Raw genomic sequence first — 15,599 nt, 5'->3', positions numbered from 1 at the left:
AGGAGAGAGATGGCTGAGTGGAAGACCAGTGAGAAGTAAACTGCAATAGTCCAAGCGAGAGGTGACAAGGGTGTGGATAAGGGTTCTGGCAGCGTATTCAGAAAGGAAGGGGCGAATTTTAAATTGAGTAGTTTCTATTGTAATTGCACAAATGATACATTTGCCATGTTTATAATGATCAAATTCCTCCTCAGTTTCTGTTGTCCGGATATCAAAGTGACATAACATGTCAGCCAAATTTGAGCCTTGAGAATATGCTATCATACAGCAAGTACTCTGAAAAATGTCATAAAGTGACAAGACTTTCCAATGTTTCTTAATTATTTAGGCTATCATGGGAAATATATTCGTATAGCTTAATATACATGAAATAATGGGGTCTAAAGTTCTCTCATTCTTCTTGTGCAATAACAAATCCCTATTATTATACATAGCCCTTTTAAATGCCTATTTGACTATCATATTAGGGTACTCCAATGTGTATGGAATTGCATATTCTCCTATATCGAAGAAATTGAGAAAAGGGAAGACTATTTTTTAGTATGAAAAGGATGCATGCTGTTAAAAGCCAGAAGTGTGTTTCAATCTGACACTCGTTTCACATTTCCCTTGAGCCACCAAGATCATCACATCTAAAAAAACAAATCTCTGAAGGATGACTAGTATATTGGAACTTAATAGTAGGATGGCATTGGTTTAGGTGTTCCACAAACATATTCAGCTACATTAGTGTGCCTTTCCAAATGACAAACACATCATCAATATATCGCCACCATCAAAATGCCACTTTAAATTTTTCCAACACATATATCTTTGATTGTTCCAAGTGTGCCATAAACAGGTTTGCAAACCCCATTGCTATACCAGATAGCTGAAGATAAATGTCCCCACTGAACATAAAATGATTATGTTGCAATATCAATGTGGCTAGCTTTACTATAAAGTCCGTGGGTACTGGCCAAGGATGTGGGCGAACATTAAGTTCTGTTTGAATCACATTAATAGCTTCTTGTTGCGGTATCATCGAATAGAACGACTGGACATCCAAAGTTACTAGTGGTACATCTATAAATGTAATATTCAAATCCTGTAGTTTATTAAGAAAATGAGACATGTCCTTTACATAGGAGGGGATTGCCGGGACTAACAGGACAAGGAAATAATCCACATGCTTGCAAATTCTTTCTAATAACGAATCAAGAGCAGACACTATAGGTCATCTGGGAGGATTAAAGTCTTGTGAATTATGGGAACCACATAGAATATAGGCACCCAAGCTATATAATGATTTAAGGACCTACAGTGGGGGAAATAAGTATTTGATCCCTTGCTGATTTTGTAAGTTTGCCCACTGACAAAGACATGAGCAGCCCATAATTGAAGGGTAGGTTATTGGTAACAGTGAGAGATAGCACATCACAAATTAAATCCGGAAAATCACATTGTGGAAAGTATATGAATTTATTTGCATTCTGCAGAGGGAAATAAGTATTTGATCCCCCACCAACCAGTAAGAGATCTGGCCCCTACAGACCAGGTAGATGCTCCAAATCAACTCGTTACCTGCATGACAGACAGCTGTCGGCAATGGTCACCTGTATGAAAGACACCTGTCCACAGACTCAGTGAATCAGTCAGACTCTAACCTCTACAAAATGGCCAAGAGCAAGGAGCTGTCTAAGGATGTCAGGGACAAGATCATACACCTGCACAAGGCTGGAATGGGCTACAAAACCATCAGTAAGACGCTGGGCGAGAAGGAGACAACTGTTGGTGCCATAGTAAGAAAATGGAAGAAGTACAAAATGACTGTCAATCGACAAAGATCTGGGGCTCCACGCAAAATCTCACCTCGTGGGGTATCCTTGATCATGAGGAAGGTTAGAAATCAGCCTACAACTACAAGGGGGGAACTTGTCAATGATCTCAAGGCAGCTGGGACCACTGTCACCACGAAAACCATTGGTAACACATTACGACATAACGGATTGCAATCCTGCAGTGCCCGCAAGGTCCCCCTGCTCCGGAAGGCACATGTGACGGCCCGTCTGAAGTTTGCCAGTGAACACCTGGATGATGCCGAGAGTGATTGGGAGAAGGTGCTGTGGTCAGATGAGACAAAAATTGAGCTCTTTGGCATGAACTCAACTCGCCGTGTTTGGAGGAAGAGAAATGCTGCCTATGACCCAAAGAACACCGTCCCCACTGTCAAGCATGGAGGTGGAAATGTTATGTTTTGGGGGTGTTTCTCTGCTAAGGGCACAGGACTACTTCACCGCATCAATGGGAGAATGGATGGGGCCATGTACCGTACAATTCTGAGTGACAACCTCCTTCCCTCCGCCAGGGCCTTAAAATGGGTCGTGGCTGGGTCTTCCAGCACGACAATGACCCAAAACATACAGCCAAGGCAACAAAGGAGTGGCTCAGGAAGAAGCACATTAGGGTCATGGAGTGGCCTAGCCAGTCACCAGACCTTAATCCCATTGAAAACTTATGGAGGGAGCTGAAGCTGCGAGTTGCCAAGCGACAGCCCAGAACTCTTAATGATTTAGAGATGATCTGCAAAGAGGAGTGGACCAAAATTCCTCCTGACATGTGTGCAAACCTCATCATCAACTACAGAAGACGTCTGACCGCTGTGCTTGCCAACAAGGGTTTTGCCACCAAGTATTAGGTCTTGTTTGCCAGAGGGATCAAATACTTATTTCCCTCTGCAGAATGCAAATAAATTCATATACTTTCCACAATGTGATTTTCCGGATTTAATTTGTGATGTGCTATCTCTCACTGTTACCAATAACCTACCCTTCAATTATGGGCTGCTCATGTCTTTGTCAGTGGGCAAACTTACAAAATCAGCAAGGGATCAAATACTTATTTCCACCACTGTATATTCATTCTTCGTTAGGAAACCTAAGGTCACAGCCTCCGTAGTAATGACTTTAATTTGTTCCAATACATAGTAACATAGTAAATGATGGAAGATAAAGACCTGTACGGTCCATCCAGTCTGCCCGCGAAGATAAACTCATTATATAAGGTATGAGGTGATACAACATACATATACCTGATCCTGATTTGTCCATGCCATCTTCAGGGCACAGACCGTAGAAGTCTGTTTGGCACTGCCCTTGTTCTAAAACTTCCTGAAGTTATCATAGAAGCCTTTGCAAAGCTTCATTCCAGCCACAATCAGAGCACAGACCATAGAAGACTGCCTATTTCTGGCTTTGCCTCCCAATTACCAGTGTCACCACCTAGTCTCTGCTAAGCTTCTTTGGATCGATTCCTTCTAAACAGGATTCCTATGTGTTTATCCCACGCATTTTTGAATTCCGTTACGGTTTTCATCTCCACTACGTGCCACAGGAGGGTATTCCAAATATCCACCACTCTCTCGGTGAAAAAATACTTCCTGACATTATTCCTGAGTCAGCCTCACTTCAACCTCAATTCATGTCCTCTAGTTCTACCACCTTCCCGTTTCTGGAAAAGGTTTGTTTGTGGATTGATTCTTTCCAAACATTTGAACATCTGTATCATATCACTCCTGGTTCTTCTTTCCTCCAGGATATACGTTTTCATCACTTTTCTTTGAACCGCTTCCAGGCTTTTTACATCTGTAGCAAGATACGACCTCCAAAACTGAACACAATACTCCAAGTGGGGCCTCACCAATGACTTAAGTACATAAGTACATAAGTAATGCCATACTGGGAAAAGACCAAGGGTCCATCGAGCCCAGCATCTTGTCCATGACAGCGGCCAATCCAGGCAGCTTCCCAAACGTACAAACATTCTATACATGTTATTCCTGGAATTTTGGATTTTTCCAAATCCGTTTAGTAGCGGTTTATGGACTTGTCCTTTAGGAAACCATTCATCCTGACCAGGTGGATGGTAGTACACTCCTATCACTATCCTTTTCCCCTTTACCCATGGAATTTCAATCCATAGGGTTTCCAAGATGTCTTTTGTTTCCTGCAGAATTTTCAATCTATTTGATTCAAGGCTATCGTTAATATACAATGCTACCCCTCCACCAATTCAAACCACTCTTATCATTATGAATTAAATTGTACCCCTTTATGACAGTGTCCCACTGGTTAGCCTCCTTCCACCAGGTCTCAGAGATGCTTATTATATCTAATTTTTCATTTAGTGCAATATATTCTAACTCTCCCATCTTATTTGTTTTTCCTATTTACATCATGCTCAGTACGTGACAGTATTAATTTGCAATCTTTTGTCTGATTTTTATTTTTATTTAAGGACACCTGATCTACTATGGTCTCTTTTGCAACCTCACTATCGGGATACCCTATCTTCCCTGTTTTGGTGATATCTTTGAAAGCTACCTTATCCTGAACCTTGCACTTTTGCACGATTATTGGTCTTCCCCCAGTTTCTAGTTTAAAAGCTGCTCTATCTCCTTTTTAAATGTCAATGCCAGCAGCCTGGTCCCACCCTGGTTAAGGTGGAGCCCATCCTTTTGGAATAGGCTCCCCCTTCCCCAGAATGTTGCCCAGTTCCTAACAGATCTAAAACCTTCCTCCCTGCACCATCGTCTCATCTATGCATTGAGACTCCGGAGCTCTGCCTGTCTCTTGGGCCTTGCGTGGGTAGCACTTTAGAAAATGCTACCCTAGAGGTTCTGAATTTGAGCTTTCTATGCAAGAGCCTAAATTTGGCTTCCAGAACCTCTCTCCCACATTTTCCTATGTCATTGGTACCTACATGTACCAAGACAGCCGGCTCCTCCCCAGCACTAATTGGAATTTGCCCTGTTACTGTCCAGTAGTGAGCAGGACACCAGCTTTTAAGGAGAAAATATGTCCAGAACTTCAGATTCATCATAGGAGGCTTGAATATCAGCAGTACAGTGCAGTATATTACTCTAAACACGACAATGTAGGTTCACACACACTTCCACAGGTTGGGGAGTTGGGAGGACTAGCAACAGGATGACGCCATAGAAGGAATGATCATAGCAGGGGTTTCTAGATGGCCCCCTTTCAAACAGGCACAGCAAACAAACAGGAGAATCGCTTCGCATACAATACAAGGATAAAAAAGTAGAGGTTGACCAAGGAACAATCCAACACAGAAGATGGTGCTCTAAATGATGTTTTATTTTCTGCTTGGCCATAAAAGACCCAACATGGTCCGTGTTTCAGCATTGAAAAACTCCTGCCCCAGAGGTCACAATATGATTTTGGTAAAGATAAATAAAGTTAAAAAGTGATCAGCTCGAGTAGTGCTGGTTTTTCAGCATTTTCCTCAAGCTGATAACTTTTAAACTTTATATATCTTTACCAAAATCATATTGTGACCTCTGAGGCAGGCGTTTCTCAACACCGAAACACGGACCGCGTCGGGTCCTTTGTGTCCAAGCAGCAAATAAAGCATCATTTAGAGCACCATCTTCTGTGTTGGATTGTCCCTTGGTCAACCCCTTTCAAACAGTACATACGCTTTTTTGGGTACATGGCTGGATAATTAGTAGATGATGGCAAAAAAAAAACCCAGCTAGCTTGTCCAATGTGTCCAACTATCCCTGTTCACACTGCAAAGATACATCCCAGTTACTAGTCAGAGAGCATGAATGATTATCAGTTATCTCTCTTTACCCAGGGCATTTGTGCCTCATCATCCTGGGTAAATATGAAATCTGTCAGTTAGATCCAGATCACCCATGTCTATCCAAACAACTTTGTGTAGCTGGGCTCCCGGCGAACCCCTGTTTTAATGACAAATTCTTGGGGTTTCAGAACAACTTTATTTGTTTTACACAGTCTCCAAGGCCCTGCTATGAAGCAAGAGACCTTTGTCAGCACAATTCTCACCACTCTGAACCTCTTCCTTATGCTCCATGGAGTGGAGGAGTGGCCTAGTGGTTAGGGTGGTGGACTTTGGTCCTGAGGAACTGAGTTCAATTCCCACTTCAGGCACAGGCAGCTCCTTGTGACTCTGGGCAAGTCACTTAACCCTCCATTGCCCCATGTAAGCCACATTGAGCCTGCCATGAGTGGGAAAGCACAGGGTACAAATGTAATAAAAAATAAATACCACTTCCACAGCAGTATTCCTCACCAATCACATACCCAAACTCAGTGCACACACTGCTATGGATTAAGATTATAATTCAGTAGGTGAGATTTCTTCAACAAAATTCATGTACTGATTCATAGTATTGCTGAGCTGAAAACTGCTACACGTTGCTTAATTTCTTAAGGGACAATATTCAAACATCACAATCGGTGTGCTTTTTAAACACTGGCCAAACACTTTAAATCTTTTCTGCATATTCAGCTCTGCTGTCTGCATAGCAAGTGCACTAAATGAGAATAGTACCTGCCGTAGTGACTTTGGAGGGTCTAGTTTTTCAGGTGATTTAATTAATAATTTCCCAAGCAGTGGCTGCACAAGCCCAGGCATCAGATCAACAGGCAGCCAGGATTGGAAGTCTGAGTACTAAACTACAGGAAGTTCAGAACCTTGAACAAACTATGGTTAAAGATAGTAATTATGTCCATAGAAGGTTGGAATATCTTGAAAATCAAATAAGGAAGAATAATTTGAGATTTCTAAACTTTCTGAAATCTCCTCTTATAGCTCCTATTGATGTGGTCAAAAAGTATTCACTCCTACCCTAACTGAGATAATATTCAAGCACCTTTATGACCTCATGTGCAACTTTCTTTAAATTAGTCCCCTTTTTTTCTAACTCCTGTTACTCTCTTACCTATCTATGGGTTTCTTTTTACTAAAGCTTAGCTTGAGTTATCTGCAGAAGGGCCCATTTTATTCCTACGAGCCCTGCTGCAGATAATTCAAGCTAAGCTTTAGTAAAAGACCCCAATATGTTCCATCTTTACTTATTCCCTGTGCTGTCTATTAAGATGTTTTGTTCTAATAAAAATAAATAAATAAATGTTTTATTACATAGAGGGGCATAATCGAAAGGGACGCCCAAGTTTTGCTGAGGACGTCCTCGCAAAACGTCCCGGTGGAGGGGCGGGGAAACCCATATTATCGAAACAAGATGGACATCCATCTTTCATTTCGATAATACGGTCGGGGACGCACAAATCTTGACATTTAGGTCATCCTTAGAGATGATCATCCCTAGACTTGGTCATTTCTGATTTTCGGCGATAATGAAAACCAAGGATACCCATCTCAGAAACAACCAAATGCAAGCCCTTTGGACGTGGGAGGAGCCAGCATTCATAGTGCATTGGTCCCCCTGACATGCCAGGACACCAACCGGGCACCCTAGGGGGCACTGCAGTGGACTTCAAAAATTGCTCCCAGGAACATCTCCCTTACCTTATCTGCTGAGCCCCCCAAAACCCACTACCCACCACTGTACACCACTATCATAGCCCTTATGGGTGAAGGGGGGCACTTAGATGTTGGTAGAGTGGGTTTGTGGTGGGTTTTGGAGGGCTCACATTTACCACCACAAGTGTAACAGGTAGGGGAGGATGGGCCTGGGTCCGCCTGCCTGAATTGCACTGCACACACTAAAACTGCTCTAGAGACTTGCATATTGCTGTGATGGACCTGAGTATGACATTTGAGGCTGGCACAAAAGATTTTTAAAGATGTTTTTTTGAGGGTGGGAGGGGGTTAGTGACCACTAGGGGAATAAGGGGAGGTGATCCCCGATTCTTTCCGATGGTCATCTGGTCAGTTCAGGCACCTTTTTGTGGCTTGGTCGTAAGAAAAACAGGACCAGGTAAAGTCGTCCAAGTGCTCGTCAGGGACACCCTTTTTTTCCATTATGGGTCGAAGACGCCCATGTGTTAGGCACGCCCAAGTCCTGCCTTCGCTACGCCTCCGACACGCTCCCATGAACTTTGGTCATCCCCGCGACGGAAAGCAGTTAGGGACGCTCAAAATCAGCTTTCAATTATGCCGATTTGGGCAACCCTGTGAGAAGGACGCCCATCTTCCGATTTGTGTTGAAAGATGGGCGTCCTTCTCTTTCGAAAATAAGCCTGATATTGTGTTGGCATTGTAGTGTAGTACACTATGCTATACTTTGTATTGTTGTTTGAATATTTTTACTGCTGTATTTATCTATTGCTTATGTTTGACTTATTCTTGCTGTACACCACCTTGAGTGAATTCCTTCAAAAAGGCGGTAAATAAATAAATATTTGACTGAAGCATTGAAAATGTCACCTGAGGCTTTGCCCCCGAAGGTTAAAACTTTTTACGTTATAGGATCATGTAGATCAGAAACATCTGAATCACAGATTCAGCAGCATGGAGAGGTTGATGTTCTTAATTAAATGGAGTTCTTAGAATCTTCACTGGAGGATGTTACCAGAGAACCACTTTGGTTGTCACAATTGCCCCTTGGAACCTGATCACAATACAGTGCTGAGACTTTATTTCTCTGACATATGAATTAAATGTTTTTGGGATCAAAAATAAACATTTTTCTTGATTTATCTAAGTTATCACAAAAATGATGCTAGGAATTCCAGGCATTGATAGCCAGGGTAATAGCCTTGGGCGTTTGTTTTACTTTAAGATTTCCTTGAATCTGTGTAATTACATTTGAAGGTAAATTATGATGGGCATTTCCAATATGACATCTAAATCCAATTTTGAACGTTTTGCTGAAAACGTCCAAAATTCAAGTTGCAAACATAGCAATTTTTGAACCAAAAAACATCTTTTTGTTTCAAAAATGGCCATTTACTAAAGTTTTGGCTCAGTGCATTTTTCTTTTGTGATCATTTAAAAAAAAAACGTCCAAGGGAAACACACACAGAAACAAGCCATTGAGACATATGGGAGCCAGCATTCATAGTAGACTGGTCACACAAACATCCCAGCAGAGCAGTGGGGCACCCTAGGGGACACTGCAGTGGACCTCACATAAAAGGTCCCAGATACATGTCTCACCATTACCCCCATATATTGTATGGTAAGCCCTGCAAAACCCACTAAAAATCTACTGTACCCAACTGTACACCACTACAATAGTCCTTATGTCTGCAGGTTTCACCTATATATGGGTACAGCAGGTTTTTGGTGGGTTTTGGAGGATTCAAACTTTCCACCACAAGTGTAAACAGAGTGGGATATGGGACTCGGTCCCCTTCTCTATAGTGCAGTGCACCAACCACAAGACTATTCTAGAGACCTGCTTTCTGCTCCAATAGGACTGGCCATAACATAGAGGCTGGTACATACTGTTTCTTTCATATTTTGGGGGATGAGAGGGGGGTCAGTGACTACTGAGGGAGTAAGGAAGGTTCATGCCTTAATCCCTCAAGTGGTCATCTGGTCATTTAGGACACCTTCTTGTGATTTAGTCATGATTGATTGAAACAGGTCTAAACCAAAGATCTAACTTTTAGCCCTGGGCATTTTCGCTTTGTTTCTTTATGGCAGAAAAACCTCCATATTCTGGGAACACTCAAATCCTGCCTCTAACATACCCCCCCTCCCTCGACATGCCCCTTGTGATTTGGACACACTGCAGATGAACTGCATAGAAAACTGTCTTTAAAATGGGTTTTGAAAATAGCAATTTGGACATTTTAGACAAACAAAAGTCCATCTGCCGCTTTGTACTACTTTTTGGACATTTTTCTTTTTTGAAAATGAGCTCTATATCAGTTTTTTGACCCAAAACAATTGGTTGATTTTTTTTTTTTTAGAAGCAAGAGAAGAGTTGAGAGTTCAAATCTAGTCCTGTAGTAATGCTGTTTGGGTCAACTGTATAGTCCACATCTGATAGATGTGCTTTGTCTCTTTTTGTCAGTTATTACTTCTTTTTAATTGTTACGAATGTTGCATCCATATATTCCCTTTATTTGTGGGTATAATAGGATCTTAATTGTTCTGCATTGTAATTTTTGTGTTAATTTTGTGATTTTTGTAATTTACCACTATCACTTTGTGATAATTTAAGTTGAATAATTTTAATTTGGTAAATAAAGAATTGTACGTATATATATATAAGTTGAAGTTAAATTTACCCACATAGCTAGGGGTCCTTTTACTAAGCCATGCACCTGCACCAGTGAGGAAAGTCCTGTACATATTTATTTGTTCATCAAAAACATTTTGAATAAAATTATTAACTGGCATGATTTCTTTCAAACATCATTTGTTAAATTTCTTTTGGCATTCTATACACTAATTTTTCTTTCCATTCATTCAATTTTTTATTGATCCATTCTTTTTTTTTCTTCTTTTTTATGTCCACCCTCACACCCACACACACAGACCAAAGAAGCTTTCGTTGTAGCACATTTTCAACAGTGTACATTTTACACCATACCATCTGAGGTACTTTTTAATTTTATTTTACTTACAAATCGTGTCATGTATAACTTTTTATTTTTTTATTCTGTATGGTTTCGTTACTAAATGGATGTGGTAATCAGTAATATAAGTAATCAAGCCTTTTTAGAGATAAGTGTAAATAATGATATGTTCTTTGTTTTCACTTGTGTAGTTCTTAATCAATTCATTTTTATGGCTCACACTTTTCTATATGGATTTTTTTCTATGAATGTTTTATGTATTTCATAATAATTTTTATGTTTTTGATCTTAATTAAATACATAGACAATATTTATTGTCCTCTAGGATATATTTATGTATTATGCATTCTATATTCCATGCGTTTTAACATTTAATTTTCAATATTTGTTTTTGAATAATTTTCAATATTTAATTCATAGAAGTCATGGTTTTGGACAATGTAGTGTCATATATGGTTCTTATTTTTATTCAATTTCATATCCATTTATGAAAAATCATTAAGTCTTGACGTTTATGTGTTATTTTATAATATGCAATATATTTACTTTCAATGTTATGTTTTATCTTTAATGCTCTGTTTAGGTTGTTCGAGACCCCTGAGGCAGGCCTTTGGGCCGAAACACGGCCGTGTTGGGTCGTTTTTTTTATATAATAAAGCACTTTTTGGTATCCTCATATCTCACGGTATTGTGAGGGTTTTCACCTCCTTTTTTTGTTAAGTCCTGTACATATACAGATTCTCTTTACCATTTGTATATATAGACTATCTTTAATCAACAGAGAAGAGCAATGACAATGAACTATTGGTAAATAAAAGTTTATTGACTGGACATAAACTCAATGTGGTGTTTCAGCAGTTGCCTGCATCTTTCTTCTCCTTTCTTTGCCTTCTGTTTTTTTGGACCACCGTGGAAAATGACCTGCAAATTTGACTCTGTCTCTATTTTGCTGTTAGCATTTTTTTGGTAGGAAATCCAATCGACACATGTTGTTTTCCAAGCCCACCTTAAATATGTCTCCAAGGATACCTTCCATCGTGTCAGGCTGGTCATGAGCCCTTGAGCCTAGGCCGAGGCCTAGTATAGCTTTTAGGCCCGGGCCTAGGATGGACCGAACAGGTACTTTACGCCACCCCAGCTACCAAGCCCTGCACACACACACGCGACCAACTTGCACTATCAGAAAGGGGAAGATAGGGCATTCAGGTGGGCCTCAAGGTCTATCAGGAACCCACTTGCTCAGAATATAGTCATACGGGCCTCACAGCCTAACCAGAACCGACTCAAACCCAGGGAAGGGAGAAAGAAAAAACGAGGGGTCCCCACGGGGACTAGAGCACCAACACACTAAGTGCTCGCTAAGGATACAAGGGAAAAATGAACTAAGAGAGGTAACTATAGGAAACACGTCAGGCTGTACCCCACAGCACACAAAGGAAATGAGGGACTGAGAAATATGGATACAGAGAGCAGAGACCCCCAGCAGACAGGAGAGGGAAAAGCCAGCAAAAAATAGAGAGCTAGGCCTGAGACGCACCCCACTCGGAAAGAGCAGTACACAGTAATAGCGAGGGTAGTGACAGCAAAAAAGAATTAAAACAGTCACAAGGGAAAGACTGCTCCAAACACTCAGCTGCCAGAAGCAGGCAAAATACTGCAGTCAAAGAGTTAACCAGGCTCTGAACACACAGCTACCATAGGCAGGAACACTGCAGACAAGGGTTAACGTAAACACAGGGAAGAACAAACAAACAACCCCCATGGAAAGAAACAAAGGTCCAGAGTCTGCCACAAAGACAAGAAGCACCACAATATTCAAACACAGCACAAAGGGTAACTCCAAGGGAAACAAAACAAGCAACCTGGAACAGAATGATAAACGAACTTATCACAAAGCACCATGGTCAAACAGAGGAAATCACAGGTGAGGGAAGAGGGATAATCAGACACATGCTGGAAGCAGCAAGCACACTGAGAAGAGCAACAGAGGACTACAGCAAGGAAGGAGAAAACAAACTCCACACAGAGCAAAAGTTCAAACAGCACAAGGGAAGGCTTCAGCAAAAAACAAAGGGCAACGCCAAAGCAAGGGTTGTAGGGAAGGGTAAGCTTAAGTAGATCAGACTGATGTCAGCTCAGCCTAGATGGGCCAATCAGGAACTGTTCCAGGCATTCCCCTGTCTGACTAGCAGAGTTAAATAGAATCATAACACATCGATTTATAAGTTACTATCCATATTACTCATTTAGCTGAATCCCACATGTGCTTTAAACCAGATTGAATGACCACTATTTTACCTGGGTAAATCACTATTTACTCAGCTAAACGGCTTTGAGAACTATCCTTTACAAGGGCCGTTTTCAAAGCCATTTCCATTGGTCAGGGATTCTCAACCCAGATCTTGGGACATGGGGTATGTTTACTAAGGTGTGTTAGCGTTTCTAAAATGCCTTTAAGGTTAAGGCGCATTCAGTGCTAGTGTGCCTATTCATTTCTATGGGCGTGTTAGCATTTAATGCGCGTAAACCATTTACACGTGTTAAAAACACTAACCCGCCTATAGCACACCTTAGTAAACATAGGCGCAAGTCAGTCAGGTTTGCAGGATACTCATGATGAATATATATGGAAAGGAGACATCTGAGAAGGGATAAGATTGTGGTCTACAAAATCTTAAGACGATGATCTGTTGGATTGCTGGTCAGACAGAATGTCCTAATTTCTCTCCAATATTATTTGGTAAACCTATGGTGGTTGTAGATAGTATCAGCTATCTGGTGATTATTTTCAATTATAAGTTGTTATTTCAGGAACAAATGTCTTTAGTAAATGTCTTTAATTTGCACCAATTACATGCTGTTAGACATTATTTTGATGAGGCAGCTTTGCATACATTGATTCATGCTTTTCTTATTTCAGAACTGGTTTATACTGGCATCTCTAATGCCAGTGTTAAGAGTTTTCAAATGCTGCAGAATACAGCTTTGAGAATTCTTATTATTCTTAAAAATATATGACCATGTAACTCCTTTGTTTATTAAATATCATTGGTTACCAGCTAATTATTGTGTTTCTTCTAAGATCTTAGCCTTGTAGGCTAGATACTCCAGCAAGGACATTAAGATCTTTGCAAGACATTAGGATGGTGATGTGATGCCCCACATTTCTAAAGCTCATTGGGAGTCTACTCGATCTAGTGCTTTCTTTTGGCTAACACATATGCTGTGGAATAATCTTCCCAAATTGATTCATCAAGAGGTGAATTTTAAGAAATTAAAGATTTTATTGGTAATCAATAGAAATAAAGCAAAATAAAACATGGAAGAGAAAATCTAATCAAGAAATGTATTAAGTTATGTCCAATAAAAAAGGTATCATCTTATTTTCTTTTCCATCTTTTATTTTGTTTTATTTCTATTGATTACCTTTAAAAGTGGACTAACACAGCTACCACACCTCTCTACTCAAGGTTTTATTGAAAACTCATTTTTTTATTACAACTTTTGATATCTCCTATGGAGTTGAGAGAAAAATATACTGATGAGTCTATGGTAAAGATATTGATTGTAAGTAGTTTTTTTTTCCCTTTTTTAGGGTATGACTGTATTCTTTATATGAATGATTTAGGTCTTTCTTTTATGAATTATGGGCTTCTTTTCTATTATATTTGTAAGGTATTTATATTTTATTGTAAACCACCGTGATCCATTGAGGCCATGCAGTATATCAAATTTCATAATAAACTAAACTATAAGGCATGGCGTCTGTCTCCCATTGCATGTATCCCAAAAGGGGATATTGCCATGGGAGGGGCATGGGCATGTCAGGGGATTCTGAATACTGCGTAAGCATGCCTAACTTGCAGGGGCGTAGCCAGACTTCGGCAGGAGGGGGGTCCAGAGCCCGAGATGAGGGGGCACATTTTAGCCCCCACCGGCACCGCCGCCGCCCCCCCCCCCCCCCCCCCCGCCATTACCGACACCCGCCGCCGCCACCACCACCAACTTTGACCCCTCCCCGCCAATGACCCTCTTGACACCCCCTCCCGCCGCCAACCCTCCCCCGCCACCGCCGTCGCCTACCTTTGCTGATGGGGGACCCCAACCCCCACCAGCTGAGGTCCTCTTCTTGCGGCACCAGGCTTTGTTTTGTTTCTGAGTCTGACGTCCTGCACGTACAACGTGCAGGACGTCAAACTCAGAAAGAAGCCTTGCGCTGGAAGAAGAGGAACTCGGCTGGCGGGGGTTGGGGTCCCCCGCCAGCAAAGATAGGCGACGGCAGGTTGGCGGCGGGAGGGGGTCAAGAGGGTCATCAGCAGGGGGGTCCAGGGCCAAATCTACGGGGGCCCAGGCCCCCGTGGCCCCACGTAGCTACCCCACTGCTAACTTGGATCTTAGCATTTACACCAGGTTTCAGCAGGCATGTCTGGCACCCAAAATTAGGCACTGCTATAAAGGGTGCATGCCCTTTATAGAATCGCACATAGCATTGGGGTTTTTCGGCGCCCAATTATGAGTGCCATTTCCAGAAGTCCTCCCACTGTGTCTTAGTCAGAACTGGGTGATAAGGTCTATAATGGAATTCACAGATTCCTGAGAACCATCATGTGAACACTTCTTCTATGACCCCTAGAAATGAGCAGAGGACACAATCTCATTTCATAAAGGCCAGCTGGGCTAGGTTTTGAATTGCAGTGCACTGACCATTCCTCCCTCCCCCCCCCCCCCCCCCCCCCCCCAGTTGCTCAGTCCCCAGGCTTGCTCGTTTCCCATCGTTTCTTCATATCTAAACAGACTAACACAACAACCACACACAACAGTAAGAGTTGCCCATGCTTCAGAGGCAACTGCATGCTTGCCTGGAAAGTGAGAATAAAAACTCAGATCAAGTACAGAAAGCTGACTGCATACACATAGCAAATTTGGAGTCATTCCTATGTTGGTGGAAGGGGAAAGGAAAAACGAGCTCATTAAACATCTTTCCTCATTATTCTTATGTTTATTGGTTCACTTTTTCCTGGTACGGTTTGAGAATGACGGAATAGTTATGGTTGAAATGTCAAAAGCTATGAAACAATACTCATAAATAACTGAGGTACTTTTTAGCTGAATGCACACTGATTTTGCGATGCTGCATTGGCAAGCACCTTGGAAAAATTATGAGAAAAAAAGATTTATGAAAAAGAAATGTAGATATTATATCCATTCAGATTAGGGAAATAGCACAAGTTTGCAAAGAAATGGATATCTTTCACACAGAAAATCAAGCAGAGATAAACCAGAAAAATAAAGCAGCAG

Source organism: Microcaecilia unicolor, chromosome 3 (genome assembly GCF_901765095.1).
Source record: "Microcaecilia unicolor chromosome 3, aMicUni1.1, whole genome shotgun sequence".
Taxonomy (NCBI): domain Eukaryota; kingdom Metazoa; phylum Chordata; class Amphibia; order Gymnophiona; family Siphonopidae; genus Microcaecilia; species Microcaecilia unicolor.
Note: the sequence above shows the minus strand (reverse complement) of the source record.